We start from the raw sequence: 12,144 nt of genomic DNA on the forward strand, positions 1-12,144 counted from the left end.
ATGTAATCTCTACACCCAACATAGGGCTTGAACTCAAAACCCTAAGATCAAGAGTTGTATGCTTTTCCAACTTAGCCAGCCAGACGCCCCTGCACATGACTTTTTAAATTGGGTAGATTAACTTTGTGTCCAGTGAAATTCTCTGAAAACTTTAAATTTACTTCATTAAACTCATTACTGATACTTGTCAATTTTTTACTAATCACATGAACAGATGTTTCTGTTTATAACAAAAGAAAAATCCAAAAAATAGATGAATTATCTTTCTCTGAGGAGATAGAGAACTAGGACAATTAGGATTTGGGTTAACCTGTTAGTGATACCCCCCCAAATAGAATTGTGAAAATAATTTCTATCATTATTGCAGTTCTTAAAAAACAGTTGTATAATAAATACACATGTCACTTGCATTGTCTTTTTTTTTTTAATCCGTAAACCTGGCAGTTAACCAGGGACATGTTAAACAAATTTATTTATTCATTTAAAAGATTTATTTATATTTCAGTTCCAGCTTATGCTTAAAATAAAGTGTCATATTAGTTTCAGGCGTACAATACAGTGACTCAACAACTCTATATGTTGCTCCATGCTCATCATGATAAATGTACTCTTAATCCCCTTCACCTATTTCATCCATTCCCCCACCTACCTCCCCTCTGGTAACCATCAGTTTGTTCCCTGTAAAGAGTGTGTTGTGTTTATCTTTTTCCTTTGTTGATTGGTTTTGTTCCTTAATTTTACATATGGAGAAATTATAAAGTGTTTGTCTTTCTCTGACTTATTTTACTTAGCATTATACTCGCTTGATCCATCCATGTTGTTGAACATGGCAAAAATTCTTTTTTATGGCCCAAGTAATATTCCATTGTATTTATACATACCACATCTTTAACCATTCATCTATCATTGGACACTTGAGTTGCTTCTATAATTTAGCTATTGTAAATAATGCTGCAATAAACATATCTTCCTGAAGTAATATTTTTGTATTCTTTGGATAAATAGTAGTAGAATTACTGGATCTTATGGTAATTCTATTTTTAATTTTTTGAGGAATGTCCATACTGTTCCACAGTGGCTGCACCAGTTTACATTCTCACCAACAGTGCATGAGGATTCCTTTTTCTCCGCATCCTCACCAACACTTTTTATTTCTTGAGTTCTTGATTTCAGTCATTCTGACAGGTTTGAGGAGATATCTCATTGTGGTTTTGATTTGCATTTCCCTGATGATAAATGATGTTGAGCATCTTTTCTTGTGTGTGTATTGGCCATCTGTAGGTCTTCCTTGGAAAAATGTCTGTTAATGCCTTCTGCCCTTTTTTAATTGGATTATTTGTGGGGTTTTTTTGGTGTTGAGTTGTATAAGTTTTTTATATATTTTGGATGCTAACCCTTTATCAGATATGTCATTTGCAAATACTGTCTCCCATTCAGTAGGTTGTTTTGTAGTTTTGTTGATTGTTTCCTTTGCTGTGCAGAAGCATTTTATTTTTTTTATTTTGATGTAGTCCTAATAGTTTATTTTTTGCTTTTTTTCCCCTTGCCTCAGAAGGCATATCTAGAAAAATGTTGCTGTGGCAGATGTCAGAGAAATTACGGCCTGTGCTGTCTTCAAGAGTTTTTTTTAAATTTTTAAAAATGTTTTATTTTTTTTTTATAAAAAATTTTTTTTGAAGATTTTTTTTAACATTTATTTTTGAGAGACAGAGGCAGAGCACGAGCAGGGGAGGGGGAGACACACACACACACACACACACACACACACACACACACAGAATCTGAAGCAGGCTCCAGGCTCTGAGCTGTTTATTAGCACAGAGCCCGACGTGGGGCTCAAACCCACGAACTGCAAGACTATGACCTGAGCTGAAGTTGGACACTCAACTGACTGAGTCACCCAGGCGCCTCCCCAAAATTTCTTAATGTGTATTTATTTTTAAGAGAGAGAGAGAGTGCGAGCATGAGCGAGGGAGGGGCAGAGAGAGGGAAAAACAAAACTCAAAGCAGGCTCCAGGCTCTGAGCTGTCAGCATAGAGCCCGACACAGGGCTTGAGCTCATGAGCTGCAAGATCATGAACTGAGCTGAAGTTGGATGCCTAACTGACTGAGCCACCCAGGCGCCCCTTATTTTATTTTTGAGAGAGAGAGAGACAGAGCACGAGTGGGGGAGGAGCAGAGAGAGAGAAGGAGACACAGAGTCCAAAGCAGGCTCCAGGCTCTGTGCTGTTAGCACAAAGTCCTACATGGGGCTAGAACCCATGAATCATGAGATTATGACCTGAAGTGAAGTCGGTCATTTAACCAGATGAACCACCCAGGTACACCTCTTCTAGGATTTTTATAGTTTCAGGTCTCACATTTTAGTTTTTTAATCCATTTTGAATTTATTTTTATGGTGTAAGAAAGTGGTCCAGTTTCATTCTTTTGCATGTTTCCATCCAGTTTTTTCAGCACCATTTCTTGAAGAGATTGTCTTTTTCATATTACATATTCTTGCCTCTGTTGAATAAATTAATTTTGTTGATAATTAATTGACCACATAATCTTGAATATAATTCTGGGTTTTCTATCCTATTCTCTTGACCTATGTGTTTATTTCTGTGCCAGTACCATACTCTTCTTGATTACTATGGCTTTGTAAGTATATCTTAAATCTGAGATTGCAATACCCCACAATTTGTTTCTCTTTTTCTTTCTTTAAAAAAATTTTTTTTAATGTTTTACTTATTTTTGAGGGGAGAGAGAGATACAGAGCGTGAACAGGCGAGGGGCAGAGAGAGAGGGAGACACAGAATCTGAATTAGGCTCCAGGCTCTGAGCTGTCAGCACAGAGCCCAATATGGTGCTCAAACCCACGAGCTGTGAGATCATGACCTGAGCTGAAGTCGGGCGCTCAACAGACTGAGCCACCCAGGCGCCCCTGATTTTCTTTTTCAAGATTGCTTTGGCTGTTTGGGGTCTTTCGTGGTCTCATATAATTTTAGGATTGTTTGTTCTAGTTATGTGAAAAATGTTGGTATTTTGATAGGTGTTGCATTAAATGTGTAGATTGCTTTGGGTAGTATGGCTTTTAGCAGTATTTATTCTCCCAGTCCATGAGCATGGAATATCTTTCCATTTGTTTGTGTCCTCTTCAATTTCTTTCATCAAAGTTGTGTAGTTTTCAGAATACAGTTCTTTCACCTCCTTGGTTAACTTCATTTCTAGGTATTTTATTAGTTTTGGTACATTGGGACAGTTTTCTTAATTTGTATTTCTGCTACATCATTATTAGGGTATAGAAATGCAATGTATTTCTGTACATTGATTTTGTATCATGCAACCTTATTGAATTTATCTGTCAATTCTAGTAGTTTTTTGGTGGAGTCTTTAGGATGTTATATATATATATATATATATATATATATATATATATATATATATATATATATATAAATTCTGCAAATAGTGAGAGTTTGATTGCTTCCTTACAAATTTAGATGCCTTTCATTTGTTTTTGTTGCTGATTGCTGTGGCTAGGGCTTTCAGTACTATGTTGAATAAAAGTGGTGAGAGTGGGCATCCTTGTGTTGTTTCTGACCTTAAGGGAAAAGCTCTTAGTTTTCACCATTATGACATTAACTGTGAGGTTTTCATATATGGCCATTATTGTGTTGTGGTATGTTCCTTCTAAACCTGCTTTTTTGAGAGTTATCATGAATGGATGTTATACTTTGTTGGAAGCTTTTTCTGCATCTATTGCAATGATCTTATGTTTCTTATCCTTTCTCTTATTGATGTGACATAAGATTGTTGATTTGCAAATATTGAACCACCTTGCAGTCCAGGAATGAATCCTACCTGATCGTGAAGAATGGTTTCTTTAAAAGTATTGTTGGATTCGTTTTGCTAGTATTTTGTTGAGGAATTCTGCATCTGTGTTCTTCAGCGGTATTAGCCTGTAGTTCTCTTTTTTAGTGGTATCTTTGATTTTTGTATCAGGGTAATGCTGGCCTCATAGTACAAATTTGGAAGTTATTATTCTTTGTCTTCTATTGTTTTGGAATAATTTGAGAAGAACCGGTATTAACTTCTTAAAATATTTAGATTTCATCTGTGAAGCCATCTGGTCCTGGATTTTTGTTTGCTGGCAGATTTTTATTGCTGATTCAGTTTCATTGCTGGCAGTTGTTCTGTTCAAATGTTCAATTTCTTCACAATGGAGTTTTGGGAAGTTATATGTTCTTAGAAATGTATCCATTTCCTCTATTTTGTTCAATTGTTAGCATATAATCTTTCATAATCTCTTATTATCCTTTCAATTTCTGTGGTGTCCATTATTTCCCCTCTTTAATTTTTTATTTTGTTTGAGTCCTCTCTCATTTTTTTTGGTGTGTCTGATAAAGGTTTATCAGTTTTGTTGATCTTTTAAAAGAATCAGCTTCTGGTTTCATTGATCCATTGTTTTTTTTTTAACTATTGTTTTTGTTTATCTCTGCTCAAATCTTTATTATTTTTTCTTTTACTGGTTTTGTGTTTCATTTGTTCTTTTTGTAGCTTCTTTAGGTTTAATGTTTTTTTTTAAATTTATTTGAGATTTTTCTTGCTTCTTAAAGTAGGTCTGTATTGTTACAAACTTCCCTCTTAGAATAACTTTTGCTGCATGCCAGAGATTTTCGAACATTTTGTTTTCATTTTCATTTGTCTCCATGCATTTTTAAAAAATTTTCTCTCTGGTATCTTGGTTGACCCATTCATTTAGTAGTGTGTTATTTAACCTCCATGTATTTGTGTTCTTGCAGATTTTTTCTTGAGGTTGATTTCTAGTTTCATAGCGTTATGGTCAGAAAAGACACATGGTATGACTTTGATCTTGTTGGATTTGTTTAAGACTTTTGTGGCCTAATCTGTGATCTAGTCTGGAGAGTATTCCATGTTCACATGAAAAAGATTGTATTGTGCTGTTTTAGGATGGAATGTTCTGAATATATCTGTTAGATCCATCTAGTCCAAACTGTCCTTCAAAGGACTGGTTCCGTGTTGATTTCTGTGTGAATGAGTATCCATTGATGTAAGTGGGGAGTCGAAGTACTCTGCTATTATTGTGTTACAATTGATTGCTTTCTTTATGTTTGTTATTAACTCCTTTATGTTTTTGGATGCTCTCATGTTGGATTCATAAACATTTACAGTTGTTATGCCTTCTTTTTGGATCGTAGTATTTATAATTATATGTGGTATTCTTCTTTGTCTCTTGTTACAATCTTTGTTTTAAAGTCTGTTTTTGCTAATATAAGTATTGCTACCTGGCTTTCTTTTACATCTATTTGCATGATAGATGTTTTTCTATCTCTTCACTTTCAATCTGCATGTGTCTTTAAGTCAGAAATGAGTCTCTTATAGGCAGTATATAGATGGGTCTTGCTTTGTTATTCATTCAGTCACCCTGTGTGTTTTGGTTGGAGCATTTAGTACATATACTTTCAAAGTAATTATTGATAGGCATTATTACCATTCTGTTACTTCTTTTATGGTTGTTTTTGTAGTTTTTATCTGTTCCTTCTCTTGCTGTCTTCTCTCATCTTTTGCTGACTTTCATTAGTGATGTGCTTGGATTCTTTTCTCTAGTTTTTTGCATATCTGTTAGTGGTTTTTTATTTGTGGTTATCGTTAAATTTATATATAGCATCTTCTGCATATAGCAGTCCATATTAAGTTAATGGTTGCTTAAGTTTGAATCCATTCTAAGAGCACTAAATTTTTACTCTTTTCTCCCCATGTTTTAGATATATGGTGTCCTACTGTACATCCTTTTTTTTTATGAATCCCTTTACAGTTTTTTATTGATATACTTAATTTTACTGCTTTAGTGCTACCTACTTTTCTTACTACTGATTATGGTCTTATCTTTCCATGCAGAGAATCCCCCCTCATTTTAAGTTTTTTTAAAATATTTATATATTTTTGAGAGAGACAGGGTATGAACGGGGGGAGGGGGCGGGAAGGACAGAGAGAGAGGGAGACACAGAATCTGAACCAGGCTCCAGGCTCTTAGCTGTCAACACAGAGCCCGATGTGGGCTTGAACTCATGAACCACAGGATCATGACCTGAGCTGAAGTCAGATGCTTAACTGATTGAGCCACTCTGAGAATCCCCTCTAATATTTCTTGCACAGCTGGTTTAGTCATGATGAATTTCTTTAACTTTATTTGTCTAGGAAACTTTCTCTTTTCTTCTGTTCTGAATGATAGTCTTGCTGGAGACAGTATTCTATTTATTTATTTATTTATTTATTTATTTATTTATTTAATAGTTTATATATTTTTGAGAGAAAGAGAAAAAAAAGCATAAGTGGGGGAGGGGTGAGAGAGAGAGAGAGAGAGAGAGAGAGAGAGAGAGAATGAATGAATCCCAAGCAGGCTCCGCACTGTCAGTGTGGAACCCTAAGTGGGGCTTGAACTCAAGAACTGTGAGATCATGACCTGAGCTGAGGTCAGATGCTCAACTGACTGAGCCACCCAGGCACCCCACTGGAGAGAGTATTCTTGGTCGCAGTTTTGTTTTTCTTCAGCACTTTGAATATACATGCCCGTCCCTTCTGGCCTGCAAAGTTTCTTCTGAAAAATCTGCTTATATCCTAGGAGGTTTCCCTTGAATGTACCTTTTTTCTTTTCTCCTGTTCCTTTTAAAATTCTCTCTTTATCACTACATTTTCTATTTTAATTACTATGTGTCTTGGTATAGATCTCCTTGAGTTGATTTTGTTAGGGTCTCTTTGTGCCTCCTGCTCCTGAAACTGGATGTCAGTTTCTTTCCCCACATTCAGGAAGTTTTTAGCTATTATTTCTTCAAGTACATTTTCTGCCCCTTTTTCTTTTATATTTCTGGGATCCTTATAATGTGCTTATTACTGCGCTTGATTGTGTTAGTGAGTTCCCTAAGTGTATTTTTAGTTTTTATTTTTTTTCTCCTTTTTGTTCAACTTGATTGCTTTCCATTACTCTATCTTCCGGGTCACTGATTTGTTCTTCTACTTTCTCTGTTCTATTTATTCCATCTAGTATGTATTCAATTTTACTTATTGAGTTCCTCATTTCTGGTTCTTGTTTGTGTGTTCTACCTCTTTGTTGAGCATCTCACTGAGGTCCTCCTCTCTTCTCAATTCCAGTGAGTATTTTTGTCACCATTACTTTAAATTTAAATCCTCTCTCTTTGGCATATTACTTATCTCTGTTTTGTTTAGCTCTCTTGCTGTTATTTTGTCATGTTCTTTAATTTGGGAAAGACTCCTTTTTTTCCTCATTTTGTCTAATTCTCTGTGTCTTTTTCTATGTGTTAGGAATGTCAGCTGTGTCTCTTGCTTTTGTAACTAGTGATGTTATGAAGAACTGGTCCTATAGTGCTTGGTAGGGCAGTGTCCCCTGTTCACCAGAACCTGGCACTTCTGGAATGTCTCCTGTGTGTGTGTGTGTGGAGTGTGCCCTAATTTTATGGCTGAGCCTCATTTGCCTTAAGTCCAGTCATCTCCAATAGCTCTGTTTGCCTCTGGTGGGCAGGGTTTGGTCACTGTGTTATGGTCCAGTCTGCTGTTTGCCTTGGGCTTGAGTTGAGTCAGACCAGCCATTTGACAGAGATGCCATAGCTTGGAACTGCAGGGTGTTCTCCCTGTGTGTTGTCTCCTTAGAAACTTTTGTTGGTAGGCCCACTGCTAAGGCTGCAGTTAGACTCATGTGTATGCTTATATTTCCCTGTGCCTCCAGGAAGGAGTTACTTTGGAGTGGTACTGGCCACTGTTGGGGCTGCTAGCACACTGCCAGGCTTGTGCCACTACTTTGGTTGGTCTCCCGCCAAGGATGTGTTGGCAGGGGCAGTCCGCAGAAGAACGTGGGGGTGGGGTGTGTATGGTGCCAGCAAGGTCCATGCCAGTCCCCTGTGGGAGGTGTTTTGCAGCCACCTGATAAAACTCATGTCCAAAGGCAAGGCTGGTGTGGAGGGGCAAATCCATAGAAGAAATGGTGGGTTGGGACATGCTGTTAGCAAAGGTATGTGGAGAGTGTGGGTGCTGTGCTGGTTCCCTCAGGTGTATGTGTATCTAGGCTGAGGGCGGGGTATATGTGTATGTAGGCTGGGAGGAGAATGACTCGTGCTAGCTTTTTGTTCTTGCAGAAGTCTCCCAAAGATCCCTGCCCTTCCAGCACATGCTTAGGGGTTAATAAAGAAACCTCCTTCCCATATACCCTAGGCATTTTTCAAACTGCTGCTTTTATGCTGTATTTCAGTGGGGTTGTTTGTTGTGACATCTCTTTAAGGATAGGGACTCAATTTCCTGTCACCCCATGGTTCTTCCAGAGTTGAACCTGCTCATATTTAAAATTTTGTGTGTGAAGCCCCACTGATTGTAAGCACTCAGGATGTTAGGTCCTTCTGGTTTTCATTTTTTTTTAAATATGAAATTTATTGTCAGATTGGTTTCCATACAACACCCAGTGCTTATCCCAACAGGTGCCCTCAATACCCATCACCTACCCTCCCCTCCCTCCCACCCCCTGATCAACCCTCAGATTGTTCTCAGTTTTTAATAGTCTTTAATGGTTTGGCTCCCTCCCTCTCTAACGTTCTTTTTTTCCTTCCCCTCCCCCATGGTCTTCTGTTCAGGTTCTCAGGATCCACATAAGAGTGAAAACATACAGTATCTGTCTTTCTCTGTATGACTTATTTCACTTAGCATAACACTCTCCAGTTCCATCCATATTGCTACAAAGGGCCATATTTCATTCTTTCTCATTGCCACGTAGTATTCCATTCTGTATATAAACCACAATTTCTTTATCCATTCATCAGTGGATGGATATTTAGGCTCTTTCCATAATTTGGCTATTTTTGAAAGTGCTGCTATAAACATTGGGGTGCAAGTGCCCCTATGCATCAGCACTCCTGAATTCCTTGGGTAAATTCCTAGCAGTGCTATTGCTGGGTCATAGGGTAGGTCTATTTTTAATTTTTTGAGGAACCTCCACACTGTTTTCCAGAGAGGCTGCACCAATTTGCATTCCCACCAACAGTGCAAGAGGGTTCCCATTTCTCCACATCCTTGCCAGCATCTATAGTCTCCTGATTTGTTCATTTTAGTCACTCTTACTGGTGTGAGGTGGCATCTGAGTGTGGTTTTGATTCGTATTTCCCTGATGAGGAGCAACCTTGAGCCTCTTTTCATGTGCCTGTTGGCCATCTGGATGTCTTCTTTAGAGAAGTGTCTATTTGTGTTTTCTGCCCATTTCTTCACTGGATTATTTGTTTTTCGGGTGTGGAGTTTGGTGAGCTCTTTATAGATTTTGGATACTAGCCCTTTGTCCGATATGTCATTTGCAAATACCTTTTCCCATTCCGTTGGTTGCCTTTTAGTTTTGTTGATTGTTTCCTTTGCAGTGCAGAAGCTTTTTATCTTCACGAGATCCCAATAGTTCATTTTTGCTTTTAATTCCCTTGCCTTTGGGGATGTGTCAAGTAAGAAATTGCTGCGGCTGAGGTCAGAGAGGTTTTTTCCTGCTTTCTCCTCTAGGGTTTTGATGGTTTCCTGTCTCACATTCAGGTCCTTCATCCATTTTGAGTTTGTTTTTGTGAATGGTGTAAGAAAGGGGTCTAATTTCCTCCTTCTACATGTTGCTGTCCAGTTCTCCCAGCACCATTTGTGAAAGAGACTGTCTTTTTTTCCATTGGATATTCTTTCCTGCTTTCTCAAACATTAGTTGGCCATACTTTTGTGGGTCCAATTCTGGAGTCTCTATTCTATTCCATTGGTCTATGTGTCTGTATTTGTGCCAATATCATGCTATCTTGATGATTACAGCTTTGTAGTAGAGGCTAAAGTCTGGGATTGTGATGCCTCCTGCTTTGGTCGTCTTGTTCAAAATTACTTTGGCTATTCGGGGTGTTTTGTGGTTCCATACAAATTTTAGAATTGCTTGTTCTAGCTTCGAGAAGAATGCTGGTGCAATTTTGCTTGGGATTGCATTGAATGTGTAGATAGCTTTGGGTAGTATTGACATTTTAACAATATTGGTTTTTCCAATTCATGAGCATGGAATATTTTTCCATTTCTTTATATCTCCTTCAATTTCCTTCATAACCTTTCTATAGTTTTCAGCATACAGATCTTTTACATCTTTGGTTAGGTTTATTGTAGGTGTTTTATGCTTCTTGGTGCAATTGTGAATGGGATCAGTTTCTTTATTTATCTTTCTGTTGCTTCATTATTAGTGTATGAGAATGCAGCTGATTTCTGTACATTGATTTTGTATCCTGCAACTTTGCTGAATTCATGTATCAGTTCTAGCAGACTTTTGGTGGAGTCTATCAGGTTTTCCATGTATAATATCATGTCATCTGCAAAAAGTGAAAGCTTGACTTCATCTTTGCCAATTTGGATGCTTTTGATTTCCTTTTGTTGTCTGACTGCTGATGCTAGCACTTCCAACATTATGTTAAGCAACGGTGAGAGTGGACATCCCTGTCGTGTTCCTGATCTCAGGGAGAAAGCTCTCAGTTTTTCCCCATTGAGGATGATATTAGCCGTGGGCTTTTCATACATGGCTTTGTTGATGTTTAAGTATGTTCCTTGTGTCCCAACTTTCTCAAGGGTTTTTATTAAGAAAGGATGGTGAATTTTGTCAGATGCTTTTTCTGCATCGATTGACAGGATCATTTGCTTCTTTTCTTTCCTTTTATTAATGTGATGTATTACATTGATTGATTTGTGAATGTTGAACCAGCTCTGCATCCCAGGAATGAATCCCACTTGATCATGGTGAATAATTCTTTTTATATGCTGTTGAATTCGATTTGCTAGTATCTTATTGAGAATTTTTGCATCCATATTCATCAGGGATAATTGGCCTGTAGTTCTCTTTTTTTTTTCCTGGGTCTCTGTCTGGTTTAGGAATCAAAATAATGCTGGCTTCATAGAATGAGTCTGGAAGTTTTCCTTCCGTTTCTATTTTTTGGAACAACTTGAGAAGGATAGGTATTATCTCTGCTTTAAATGTCTGGTAGAATTCCCCAGGGAAGCCATCTGGTCCTGGACTCTTAATTTGTTGGGAGATTTTTGATAACTGATTCAATTTATTCACTGGTTATGGGTCTGTTCAAGTTTTCTATTTCTTCCTGTTTGAGTTTTGGAAGTGTGTGGGTGCTGAGGAATTTGTCCATTTCTTCCAGGTTTTCCAGTTTGTTGGCATATAATTTTTCATAGTATTCCCTGAAAATGGCTTGTATTTCTGAGGGATTGGTTGTCATAATTCCATTTTCATTCATGATTTTATCTATTTGGGTCTTCTCCCTTTTCCTTTTGAGAAGCCTGGCTAGAGGTTTATCCATTTTGTTTTAAAACCCAACTCTTGGTCTCATTGATCTGCTCTATAGTTTTTTTAGATTCTATATTGTTTATTTCTGCTGTGCTCTTTATTATTTCTCTTCTTCTGCTGGGTTTGGGGTGTCTTTGTTATTCTGCTTCTATTTCCTTAGGTGTGCTGTTAGATTTTCTATTTGGGATTTTTCTTGTTTCTTGAGATAGGCCTGGATTGCAATGTATTTTCCTCTCAGGACTGCTTTCCCTGCATCCCAAAGCGTTTGGGTTGTTGTATTTTCATCTTCATTTGTTTCCACATATTTTTAAATTTCTTCTCTAATTGCCTGGTTGACCCATTCATTCTTTAGTAGGGTGTTCTTTTTTTTTTATTTTTTTTTATTTAAAAAAAAATTTTTTTTTAACATTTATTTATTTTTGAGACAGAGAGAGACAGAGCATGAACGGGGGAGGGTCAGAGAGAGGGAGACACAGAATCCAAAACAGGCTCCAGGCTCTGAGCTGTCAGCACAGAGCCCGACGCGGGGCTTGAACTCACGGACCGCGAGATCATGACCTGAGCCGAAGTCGGCCGCCCAACCGACTGAGCCACCCAGGCGCCCCTAGTAGGGTGTTCTTTAACCTCCATGCTTTTGGAGGTTTTCCAGACTTTTTCTTGTGGTTGATTTCAAGTTTCATAGCATTGTGGTCTGAAAGCATGCATGGTATGATCTCAGTTCTTTTATATTTACGAAGGGCTGTTTTGTAACAGAGTATGTGATCTATCTTGGAGAATGTTCCATGTGCACTCGAGAAGAA

At 37.7% G+C, this 12,144-nt stretch overlaps 1 protein-coding gene across 9 annotated transcripts in view; it reads left to right on the plus strand.

Moving 5' to 3' along the window:
* The window catches only part of ATRX (ATRX chromatin remodeler), a 314,027-nt gene that overhangs the window by 91,151 nt on the left and 210,732 nt on the right, over positions 1 to 12,144 (plus strand). The gene's annotated exons all lie outside the window — the stretch shown is intronic.

Source organism: Panthera onca, chromosome X, assembly GCF_046562875.1.
Source record: "Panthera onca isolate mPanOnc1 chromosome X, mPanOnc1 haplotype 2, whole genome shotgun sequence".
NCBI lineage: Eukaryota > Metazoa > Chordata > Mammalia > Carnivora > Felidae > Panthera > Panthera onca.